The sequence below is a fragment of the Chelonia mydas genome, chromosome 4 (genome assembly GCF_015237465.2).
Source record: "Chelonia mydas isolate rCheMyd1 chromosome 4, rCheMyd1.pri.v2, whole genome shotgun sequence".
Classification (NCBI taxonomy): domain Eukaryota; kingdom Metazoa; phylum Chordata; order Testudines; family Cheloniidae; genus Chelonia; species Chelonia mydas.
The window spans coordinates 26,852,387-26,864,865 of NC_057852.1; positions in this window are offsets into that span (position 1 = coordinate 26,852,387).

Consider the following 12,479-nt stretch of genomic DNA (forward strand, 5'->3'; position numbering starts at 1 on the left):
CAGGTTTCATTTCTTTTTGAACTAGGGTCATGTATGTCAGCAATCACAGACACCGTGGCTAGTGCCAATCTCCTACTTCCAACAACTCTTTCCATGTTTAGCTGTCTTACGAATATTCTGGAATGCTTGATGAGCATGAGTGGTGAGCTTTTATTAGACATTGTCATTTAAATGTAAAAGTCATGCTGTTTTAATTTAATAATAATAATTAAAAAAAAAAGCACCAGTATCCTATGTAAAAGGGGAAGGATTTTTCCTGGTGCTGGCCAGAATTGCTGCTCCTCCCCTTCCCCGTGTTTTGCTTTCATTGGCAGCTGTCTTCCCCAATCAGAGTTGGCTGCATTTCAATGCTACTGTATGTCTATACTTGAGAAGTACTTTGTGAGGAAAAGGTGCTGTATAAATGTAAAACGTTAAGGGCCAATCCTTGGCCCTGCTCCATCACCTTTGAACTTCTCCGGAGGCACAGCAGGGGCTGTATTGCTGGATTAAACAGCTACTGTGGACTCCAAGACTGCAGGGGAATACTTAGGTAGAACAGAGATGTCCCAGACAAACGGGGTGTGACTGAGGTTAGGAGGTGTAATCTGCTGTACTCCTGCAGTCCCTTCCCACCAGAATGATTCATTTGGGGCCATTGTATCTGGGTACAAATAACATAAGGATAAGGAGAGCACAAGACAGGTCTCCCACCTCCTCAGGTTCTGCTCTGAGTACAGCTGGGCAAAACTTTTTGGCCAAAACTCTTTTTGGTGAAAAATGCAAATTTGGGCACATTTTGTGTATTCATGTTGGTTTCACCGAATGGTTTTGAAAAAGAAATTTGGGAAGAAAAACCCATAATAGTTCACTGTGACACTTTCAAAACGAAACACTTCGATTTTTTTTCTAGTTTGAAATGACGTTTCATTTCAAAATCTCCTTCATTTTTTAATTTTAAAATGGTCAAAATCAAAACAAAACATTTTCATTTTGTTGAAACACAATTGTGTTTTTTTTTTTCTGGAAATGAAAATGTTCTTGACTCTTCGATGCGCTGAAAATTTCTTTAAAAAAATGTTTAATCGCCTGACCCAAAATGACTTTTCCCCACTCTTCAAAATTGCCAGGGAACCAAAACATCTGTGGTTTGCCCAGCTCTAGTTCTGAGCACTGTTTCGTTGGACCAGAGGATCAGGTCCTATGAGCATTTCATTATGTAAAGACTAGTCAACAAAATGGAATTTTTTTTTTTAAAAGGCAAGGAAAGCTGTCTGGATTTGGCAGCAGTGGGTTGAAGAGGTGAGGCTGAGGGTAATTCTGGACCTAACTGTTGAGTAGCAGAAGCACTGGTAGCTCAGGCTGCCAGTCTGCTTTAGCAACTAAGCATGTCCGCTGCCCCTGGGCATTTGGAGTAGAGAGCAGCCAGCTGTGCAGTCCCAGTCTGGAATTCAGCCTTGGACTAGTGACAGGGAAAACAAAGGGGAAAGGAGAGGAAATATTTATGGTGTTTGGTTAGAATCACAATGATAACCAGTTTAACCTTATTGGGGCAATAAGGATAATAAATAATACTTTGCATTCATTTGGACATGGAGTTAAGTGCGTGGTGAGGGAGGGCTGATGGGAGGAGCTCATCTTTAAGTAGATGCAATGAATTTTGGCTGACATGAATTTTACTCACTGAAAAGGCAGGATTAGCAGAACTCCTTTCTAAACATGACAGGTGTTATTACTGCAGTTCAGCTGTTAATTGAGTTACCTATGGGCAAATGTTCACAATACTGCCACTGGCAGTATTTATTATTTCTCTATATTTCTTTGGGAAAGATATGCAACTGCAAGTGGCAGAATATGCTGGTATCTACTTAACTGTAATAAAATGTTTCTTTGGTGGTGGTAGCGACATCATAAATATTGCAGCTTGTCGAATCATAGCAACGTTTATAAGGGAATAAATGTGTGATGATACAAATGGCCCAAATATTACCAACAAGGAATTACTCAACGAGCTCTAATAAATATTTCTTTTTTAAATGGTTGTTTCCATATTCTGAAAGTGGAGTTTTCTCTTTGGCTTGCTCAAGAAGCACATGAAGGCCACCGTGCCCTGAGTAAGGGGTAGTGAATAGCTGTGCTGTGCGAGGAGCAGACAGGGCGACCTCTGAGAGTCACTATTTCCCCTCTGCTTTCATTGCTGCCCTGGAGATGGGTAAACTGTGCCAGGTCTAGACCCAGGGCAGTGTACGCTGCCCAAAGCACTAGCATAGCTATGACACACAGTGTGTTGAGGGTCCCTGTCCTGTTCTGCCCCTTCCTGCCCAACTGCATGAGAGGTGGATGCAACAGCTCTGTGAACCCTGTTTCCTCTCCTGTGCTGCTACCCATGATGTGGTAACAGTCATGGGATGTAAAGGGAAACTTTGCACCTCCTTAGACCGGTATCCCTGCAGTAAGCAGGCCACATCTAGGCCCAGAAATAGCAGGAACTGAAATATCAGCCACCTTGGAATTCTTCTGTATGTTGAGTATAATGGATGTGAAAATGTACAGAAGTAAGATCTTTTGTGGTCGTATCTTTGTTAATTGCTAAACAAAGAATTTTCATGAATCAGATGAGAAGAAACTGTGATTACTTGGTTTTAGCATTTGTTGGAGCATCTACGCCCCCAATTCAACAAAGCATCTATGCATAACTTGAATAAACTAAATAACTTCAATGAGACTTCCTGCTCACTTAGTTAAGCACATATTTAACTGTTCTGACAAATCGGGGCCCTATTGAAAAGGTATCATCTACGTGAGAAGAATATACATAGGAGAATATCAGCCAATATGGTCAAAGATCCCAAACTATTTCCAAACTGATAAAACAATAATTACAGTATGACTTTCAGGAAGAATTTCAAATGTATCCCTGTGATGGGGTGTACAAACCCCACACTGGGCAACGAGGAGTTAGGGGATTATTTTGGGCTCAGCCAGCTCTGCCCTGCCACCCCTGCAGAAAATGCTTCAGCTGCTGGGAATTAGCACATTTGAGTGGCAGAGCTGGCGGTGAGCAGACCTGCAGCCCACCACTCCAAAGCAGAGGGAAGCCTAAGACTCTGACCCAGCTGCTCAAAGGGGCCCTCTCGTGTGTGTGTGGGGGGGAGGGGGGAGCCGGAGGACCCACCCTAGAGACAACAGAAAGGGAAGTGTCCTGTGAACCTTGGAGTTTGGTAACCCCCTTTACTTACTGTGCTTTGGGTTTCCCCACCAGGGGAAAGCCTTGGATTAGGCTGACTCCAGGGGGGTGGACGAGAGGAAGAGGCCCAGGGAGGACAGTCTTAAGCAGCCTTGGTTGCCAGACTATTGGTAGCCCAAAGGGCCCTGGATCGGAGACTGGTGGAGTGGGAGGGCCCAGGTTCCCCTCCCCACAAGCCCTTGGCAGTCAAAAGGTTGCAAATGTGACCCCTAGGCCACGCTCCTCAAGAGAGGACTGTTACAATCCATCTATTGGAACAAATATGACTGAACTTGGATTTGATTCTGAAAGCAAAAAGAGAATCCATAATATACATAAAAGGAGAGACAAAAATACACTAGATTATTAGTTGGATAGAATCATGAAAAGATTGGGTAAATAGTTGATTAGTTATATATTTAGTAATGGAGTAGATAAATTATGTATACACATGATAAAGAAATGAAATGATTCACTTATTTTAAAAAATAAGAAATATTTTTATACAAATATAAATATTTAAGTTTGTTTGATCTTACTTTTCTTATTCCCTGAGGCCCAGCAGATCTTGCATCTATTTGGATGATAACCTTAATGCTTTTGGTCCAAATCTTGGAATTCTTATGCGTTTCTTATTCACACAAATTAAATGAAGTCAATAGGAGGTTTTCCTGAATAAGGGCTTCAAAAAACCCAACCTGCATAGATAAAGATGTAATATAAATAGTCATGATTTGGGGACGAATCCTCTTGCAGTGGATCTGAACAGAGAACTGAAGAGAAGATCAATTTCAAAGGATTTCCTTCTAAAGTAAGTAATTTACACCTGCCATACAATATTAGGCAATTCTTTTCATTATGTTCCCCAATATGCATTTAATGAGACCTATAAGAAGCCCATGGAATCTGCATACAGATTGAATCTTGTGCACACACATCTTCCTCTTTTCACATGGGCAGATTAAAGTAATCATAGCAAAACTACTGTATATGTGAAAGCCTACAGGAAAAAATCATATACAAGCCTGAGTTAAACAAAACAAAAAACTATATAAACCTAATGTTGTGGGAACCTCAATGTATGGAGTTCAGTGTGAATAAGTATCCCAACTGTCTGAGCCAGGCCCCAGTCTCCAAAACCCTTTCTTCATCTTGAAAACGTCTTCTCAACAGATTTTCCCTTTAAAAACCTCTCACACCACTACTTGGAATGGTTGCCTTGGTGTGAAGGACTAGCAGCCTGTTACCCCCACTTTATTCATTGTGCTATTGGTTGGCAGGCCTGCTACTCAGTCTCTGTCTTCAGAGATGGGATGTAGCTGCCAGGCAGGGACACTGCTACTCCCTCAACACAAGATGATTTTGGATGGAGAAATAAGAACCATCCCTCAGTACCGGGATGTTCCACTCTGATGATGAATCATAGAAAATTCATGCCCCTCAGACCTGGTGAATATTCATTAGGGAAACACCAAGAATTCTTCAATATTAAGAGAAACTAATGTTTGTGCTTGGTTCAGAGGGCACACACAATAGGGCTGTATCTGCTCAGAACATGTGTCAAAATGGCTTCTAGAGTACACGGGGTAAGTTCATTTAGCGAGGGAACCAGAAAAAAAGCCATGTGGCTTCAAGCATGTAATCAGTCACAGCTCAAAACTCAAAATTCAAAAAAAGACAACTAAGAAGGCTAGAGACACAAGGCAGTTGAGGTAATATCGTTTATTGGACCAATTTCTGTTAGAAGAGAGAAGCAAGCTTTTGAGCCATACAGAGCTCTTCTTCAGACCTGGGAAGTACTCTGAGTGTTACAGCTACATAGAAAGTGGAACAGATTGTTCAGCATAAGTAGTTAACACATTTCAAGGGACTATTCAAGGTGAAGTGGCCAGTTATCTCCCCAGTTATAAGTGGGAAAGGACGGGGAGGAAAAAGATTGGGGGCTCTTCGTGGGTTATAGATTGTTGTAATAAATCATAAATCTAGTGTCTCTATTCAGTCAATGATTTTTAGTGTCTAGCAAATTTATGAATTTATGCTTACATCTTTTGAAGGTGGTGTGTAAATTTCTTTTCAGGGTGGGGACTGAGAGGTCAACTATACAGTGATCGCTTTGTGAAAAATGTTTACTCGCGGGTCATATGGTGTTTTTGTCTTTTATTTTTCTGTGTGAGTTCTTCTGAAGGTATGGTGATTATTTCATTTCACCCACATAGTTGCTATTGGGGCATTTAGTGCATTGAATAAGGTATACCACAGGTTGTGGATAGGCACGAGTGGGACCAATGGGGCTTGAAAAATCTGTTTGTGGAGCTGGGGGTCGATCATTGTAGAAGTGGAGATATGCCTACAGGTTTTGCATCCCTTCTTGCAGGGTCTGGTGCCACTCTGAGTTGGTATGTGCTGGTATTTGGGGACTTTGCTTCTGATGATAAGCTTAGAGAGGTTGGGAGGTTGCTTGAAGGCCAGAAGAGGGGTTCAGGAAAATTTTTCTTTCAGGATGTGGTCTCCATTAACTATGGGTTGTAGTTGTTTAGTAATACCCCGTATGAGTTTCAGTGTTGGGAGGTAGGTGAAATTTAGGAGTGTGTGGTCAGAGAGGGTTTTATTTCCATATTGAAGCAAATTGTCTCTGAGTATTTGGGTGTCTTGTTCCATGATATGATTTACTTCTCTGGTGGAGTGTCCTTGTTCAGTGAAGGCAGTTTTAAGTGTGTTAAAATGTATATCTGAACTTTCTCCTTGGAGCATGTTCTGCGGTATCTGAGTGCTTGGCTGTGGATACAGATTTCTTCATGTGTTTGGGGTGATTACTGGATCTCTGAAGGTAGCGTGGTGATCAGTGGGTTTCCTATATACAGCTTGAAAGCTTGGATCTCTCACCAACAGAAGTTGGTTCAATAAAAGATATTACCTCACCCATCTTGTCTCTCTAATATCCTGGGACCAATACAGTCACAACAATAATACCGGCAACTAAGAAAGTTCGCAGATATCCTGGTACTGGACAAAATATTCTGCTGAACTTCAGCGAGACTTTCACTTGTGTGAAAAACTACACTGCTGAAAAATAGGCATGTTTTGAATGTTTTTTAGTTTTGCACAACTTTTTGTGTACTATATGGTCTGGAAACTTCCTCTAATATGATTTTAAACGTAATAATTAGTTGGTATTTATTTAATACACACTGGCTCATTCTATTAAATCTTAAAACTCTTAATTCAGAGCATTATAAAGTATGGAGTGACTATCTGCCCATGTAATGTACTTTTCTTAGAAGCTGATGGTTGAGAGGATAAGAGAGTGTTTAAATTATGGGCTTAAAAAAATCCTATTTACTTTTGTCAGGTGTACTTGGATTACTCCTTAAGATACTAAATATGCATCCAGACACCACTGGAACTAGGCTAGCTGTCGAAGGGCATCATCTAGCTCCCTTTGCTCTTTAATGTCCGCTCTGAGTTTGAGAGTGGAAGAAAATTAGGTATGCTGATGTCACTGGTGTCACTCTGCATCTCTGTGAATAGTGTCAACTGCTGTCCCAGTTAAAGAAAAATACATTCCACACTTTCAGCACTTGACTGCAGTTCTAACCTCTTAATTGAATATGGGGAGAGAGAAATGATCTCCTGTTATATATATTTTACTAAAGGAAGCTCAGGACAGATGAAGCAAAAGATTCAGCCCTTTTAATAATGTCTGTTACAATAAAGAGTTAGAGAAATGTAATGGTGGGTGAAGGTAAGGACTTGTGTGTGTTTGTGTGTGTGTGTATATGTGTGTGCGTGCGCGCATCCATGCTCGCATAGATTTAACCTTACTCTATACAAATCAAATGTAACAATGGATGGCTGGAAGCTTTATATCGTATGACAGAATTGGATCAGAAAATGAACTAAACATTGTTAGGAGGGAATCTGCAATTCAGTATTTTACCCCGAAAATGGGGATAGATATTGAAATGCCATAAAAATGACTTAATTTTTTCAGTTAAAGCTATTTCACTGGTAGTTTAAATATAAAATGCACCTTCTATTATCCATCATAAGAAATCCTGTATATGAACTAAGTTTGACAGGATTAATAAATGATTTCAAGTATATTGTTCAAAATAGAGTTTACCTGGGAATAACACCGGCAAATTTGGGGTGGGGTAGGTGGAAACCATTGAATTTGTATAAAACTCAGGATTCCTGCACCATTTTTTTTTCATATAAAGATGCCATTAATATCTTGAGCCTCATCTTGATGTACTAATCACCAGTTAATTTTTGATTCCATACCCTGATACTCAGACCAGTCACAATATTAACTTGTTATAAGATTTTTGATCAAAGTACATATTGGGGAAAGAACAGGCAAGTGTAAATTATAAATCTGTAATTCCACTGTGGGACTCTGGTGACAAACCAAAAGAGTGAGGACTGAGTGCTTTATATTGCCACTAGGTGAGAGAGAATTATAGACTCATAATTCTGTTTTCTTGTTTTATGTTTTATATATATATGGATCCAAGTCCCATATCCCTGCCCAGCACAGCTTATGGCTCTCTCACTAGCACTGCATCCTTATTTGGGAAACTGCTGGCCACTTCTCAGCTGCTTTCACTCTGCCTCCAAATCATTTCCTGTTCTCAACTCTGCTTTGATCAGGCTCCCCGGAGCTTTATTTTACATCATCTTGTACCCACCTGTTAGCCACTATTCCTGCTGCAGCCTCTTCCTTTCATCTGTTCCAGTCCCAGCACAGTTTTACTTGGGTCAGCTGCACTAGTTGGTGTATGTGGTAGGGGCAGGATTAAGACTCCACCCAGTTCCCATCCCTACCCATTCATTTGCCCCTATTGCGGGTACTGGGACGGGGGCCCTTGGCCAACCCAGAGCTAAAGGTCTGCCCCCTCAAATGAGGGGGAGGAACCACTGACCCCAGGCCACAAATGAATTCTTGGAACAACGAATGAAAAAATAACACAGGAATGGGAGTGAGGGTTAAAGGTTAAAATTCATGCAACCACAAGGGGGCACGGGGCAGAGAAGCTGCAACATCACTCAGTGCTCCTGGAAGGTGTCTAAGAAGACAGGGGACACCACCTAGAGGAACTCTGTTCAGAGGTGTGATTTAACGAGGGACCAAAAATAGGCAGAGCAACTCCCTGTCCAGCTTCCTCCTCTTGGCATGGTGTTTAGCCATTGTGGGCAGAGCCAGGAGAAGGTCTTGGGACTTTGTGGGACCATGGGTGGGGTGTGCATAAACAAGGAGGTGCAGGGGAAAGTGCAGCAAGAACCTCAATAAGAGGTTTTGGAGGAGCTGGAAGAGGGGCTGCAGCCTGACACATTCTACAGAGACATGCTCCAGGGTTTCCCTCTTGCTGCAGAAGGGATGGGTGTCAGGTGTCCATGGACCATGCGAGATACACACAGGTGCTTATGGCTCCATGAAGAAGCCACTAATATTCATGGCAGGCCATGGGGCCAAGGAGATATACAAGCTGGTCCACTGGGGCTCCACACACGGCAGCAAGTCCTGCTGCTTGGAGTTGGGGCAGGACATGTTTCACCACTTGGACCAGTCACAGGAAAGGGATGCCAACACACTTTACCAGTAGGTTTTACAGCCATGCACTGACAGCAGAGACTCAGGACTCCTTGGTTCAATTCCAAGTTTTGAATGGAGTGTGCTCTAGTGTTGTAGACCCTTCTGCTCTTGTGCCCACAGCCTTTCCCCATTCCTCTCTTTTCCCATCTACATCCCACCTATGGCTCCTGCACTCCTCCCCCTCCACTTCACTTTAACTCCTCTGCCCATAACTTGCTCCTGTCCCTCTGCTCCTTTTCACTACTCTACAGCTCCTGGCTGCTGCCACCCTCCTTCTCCTTGCTTATAACCCCTCCAGCTCCCTTGTTGTATGCTTCCCCCTACCCTCTGGCTCTTGCAAGCCACTGCCAGTCCTCACTCCTTTGCATTTGAGTCAGGTGGCTTCCTCCTCCATGTGGCTGAGTGCCAGCAGGGGGAGTTGCAATCACATTAAACCCAATCCTCCTGCTTTCGGTTGCTGTGCTCATTACTACAGCAGCCTGCAGCAGACAGGAAGAGCAGTTGCAGGGAAAGTCCAGCTCAGCCCCTGAGGTTCTGGGCTGGAACATGACTAATTGCTCTTTAAAGATAGCACGTGCACAGTCTGGTTGGCAATAGTGGCTGTGAGGGAATGGAGCATGCTCAGTGCAGATGGAATCTTTGGAGAATTTAGCTGGCAAATTCTAACACGTCTCTATTGAAAAAGCTAATATTTTTTCAAAGGTTCTTAACTTGGACAAATCGGGGTGGGTTTCAGGGTGGATAGCCAAAGGCACATCCCTGACCTCACAGTAATCCCTCTGCCAAATTGCAAGTCCCCTGTTCTAAAGCATACAGGCAGTAGAACTTCTCAACAAAAAAGTCACCGGAATTTTTTTAATTTGGGCAGAACAATGTATTTTCCCCTACTCTCATTCTCAGAAATGGATGACTGATTTTTTTACTTCAACTTTAAAAAATATATAAATACAATATTTTATTATTCAGCCTGACGTAGACACGTGTCTATGGTTACAGTTTGCAAAGTTATAAGCCTATAGTAGTTCATAACAGATGTACTGACATACATTTACAGAAATATACATATGCAGAGAAATGAATTGTTGCTCTTTGCTTTACAATTATTTGACAGAATAATATAGTAAACGGCAAAGTGCAGTATGCAAGCTTTTAAGGAGAGTGTAGCGTATGTTTCTAGTTATATTCAAAAAATCTGTTGTCTGTTTTTGAATAAATAGAACTGAGAGCAATTTTTCCTGTTGCTATGTAACGCTGCCTGTGTGGATCTAGTAAAGGTTATGACACTTAAATGCTTTCTGAAAAATGTTGACTTTTGGGGTTTTTTTGGTTTCTGTTTTTTTTTTTTTTTTAGAAAATACAATACATCCGCCAATGTGAATTCAAAATATTTTTGTTAGGACATTTGCAGAAATTGATGTGAGTTTGAGTGGAAAGCATTTCTATCTTACTCCTTTTTGAGAAATGGAAATGTCATTTGTATAGATTAGGGAGAATGCAGCTTAATGAAAATGAAGAGTAATATGACATCCCATCCCATGGTGAAAAAACAACCTCTCTGAAAATATCCTTCATGAAGACCTAAGACTTCAAGCCCTCAACAGAAATACAGGAGGAAAACATTAAACTGTGAAATAGTAGATGCACATGCATTCGTTTTACAGACAGAAGCTGGATTTTTTTTCTACTGACTTTACTACATTATTCTAAATTGATTTTTTTATCTGTTGTTTATAGACAAAGGTTCTATACCCAGTATCATTTAGAGGCTGATCCAAAGTCCATTACAGACAATGGAAAAACTCAATAGACTTTTCAGAGCTCCAGATCAGGCCCTTACTCAGATGTAAATAGGGAGTAACTCCATTGAAGCCAGTGATGTTACAGAAATGTAAAAACAAATATTAAGATTATCTTGCTCTAAGTGACCTGGGGATGGAGAGGTAGCAAGGGTGGAATTCACGAAGGTACTTAGGTGTCTAATCACGATACTTAGGCACCTGACCCCCAGATTCAGGTGCTTAAATCCCTGTTTTAGGCTTCACTGCAATCCACAAAACTCCCACCGAACCCTGTAAGACAACTAAACTCACTTGGTGCCTATTTTTTTCAGGGTTAAAGTTTCCTAGGTGTCTAAGCTTCTGCCTGTGGGCATGTGCACTGGTGCTTTACTCTAGACATCCAAAGTGCCCCAGGGGTCAGTCCTGGGGTCGGTTTTGTTCAGCATCTTCATTAATGATCTGGATGATGGGATGGATTGCACCCTCAGCAAGTTTGTGGATGACACTACATTGGGGGGAGAGGTAGATACGCTGGAGGGTAGGGATAGGGTCCAGAGTGACCTAGACAAATTGGAGGATTGAGCCAAAAGAAATCTGATGAGGTTCAACAAAGACAAGTGTACAGTCCTGCACTTAGGATGGAAGAATCCCATGCACCACTACAGGCTGGGGATCAACTGGCTAAGCAGAAGTTCTGCAGAAAAGGATCTGGGGATTACAGTGGATGAGAAGCCGGATATGAGTCAGCAGTGTGCCCTTGTTGCCAGGAAGTCTAACGGCATATTGGGCTGCATTAGTATGAGCATTGCCAGCAGATCGAGGGAAGTGATTATTCCCCTCTATTCGGCACTGGTGAGGCTACATGTGGAGTATTGTATCCAGTTTTGGGCTCCCCACTACAGAAAGGATGTGGACAAATTGGAGAGAGTCCAGCGGAGGGCAACAAAAATGATCAGGGGGCTGAGGCACATGACTTACGAGGAGAGGCTGAGGGAACTGGGCTTGTTTAGTCTGCAGAAGAAAAGAGTGAGGGGGGATTTGACAGCAGCCTTCAACTACCTGAAGGAGGGTTCCAAAGAGGATGGAGCTCCGCTGTTCTCAGTGGTGGCAGATGACAGAACAAGGAGTAATGGTCTCAAGGGTGCAGTGGGGGAGGTCTTCGTTAGATATTAGGAAACACTATTTCACTAGGAGGGTGGTGAAGCACTGGAATGGGTTACCGAGGGAGGTGGTGGAATCTCCATCCTTAGAGGTTTTTAAGGCCTGGCTTGACAAAGCCCTGGCTGGGATGATTTAGTTGGGGATTGGTCCTGCTTTGAGCAGGGGGTTGGACTAGGTGACCTCCTGAGGTCCCTTCCAACCCTAATCTTCTATGATTCTAAATGTCTATATCCCGCCAAAGCCCCAGAGCGAATCACATAGGCAGGCAAATGCTTATTTTCCCTTGTACCTCACATTTGAGGCCCAATCGAGTCGGTACGCTCAGAGACTGCCAACCGAATCCATTACCATTCAAAATCTGGCTGCCAGAGGAAAAGATGGTCATGGTGCCCACCTTGTGACTTTCATTCTGGTGAGTAGAGTGCTCACCTGGGGTATGGGAGACCCAGGTTCAATTTCCTCATTTGCGTGAGGGTGACAGAGTTTGAAGAGGGGTTTCCCGCACTTTCTCGGGAGGGTGCTCGAATCACTGAGCTGTGGGAGAATCTGATGTGAGGCTCCTTCAGCCTTTCCTGTTGAACTTTTCCCAATGTGCATGAATAGTCTTTGGAATAGTGGGCCTGGGCCCTGAGTCACCTCCCCTGGGCGTGACCTAACAACCAGGTTACAGAATCATTTTCACTCACTTGCTATCAATCTCTGGCCAAATGACGTTTTTTTAAAAAAAATTATTTATACA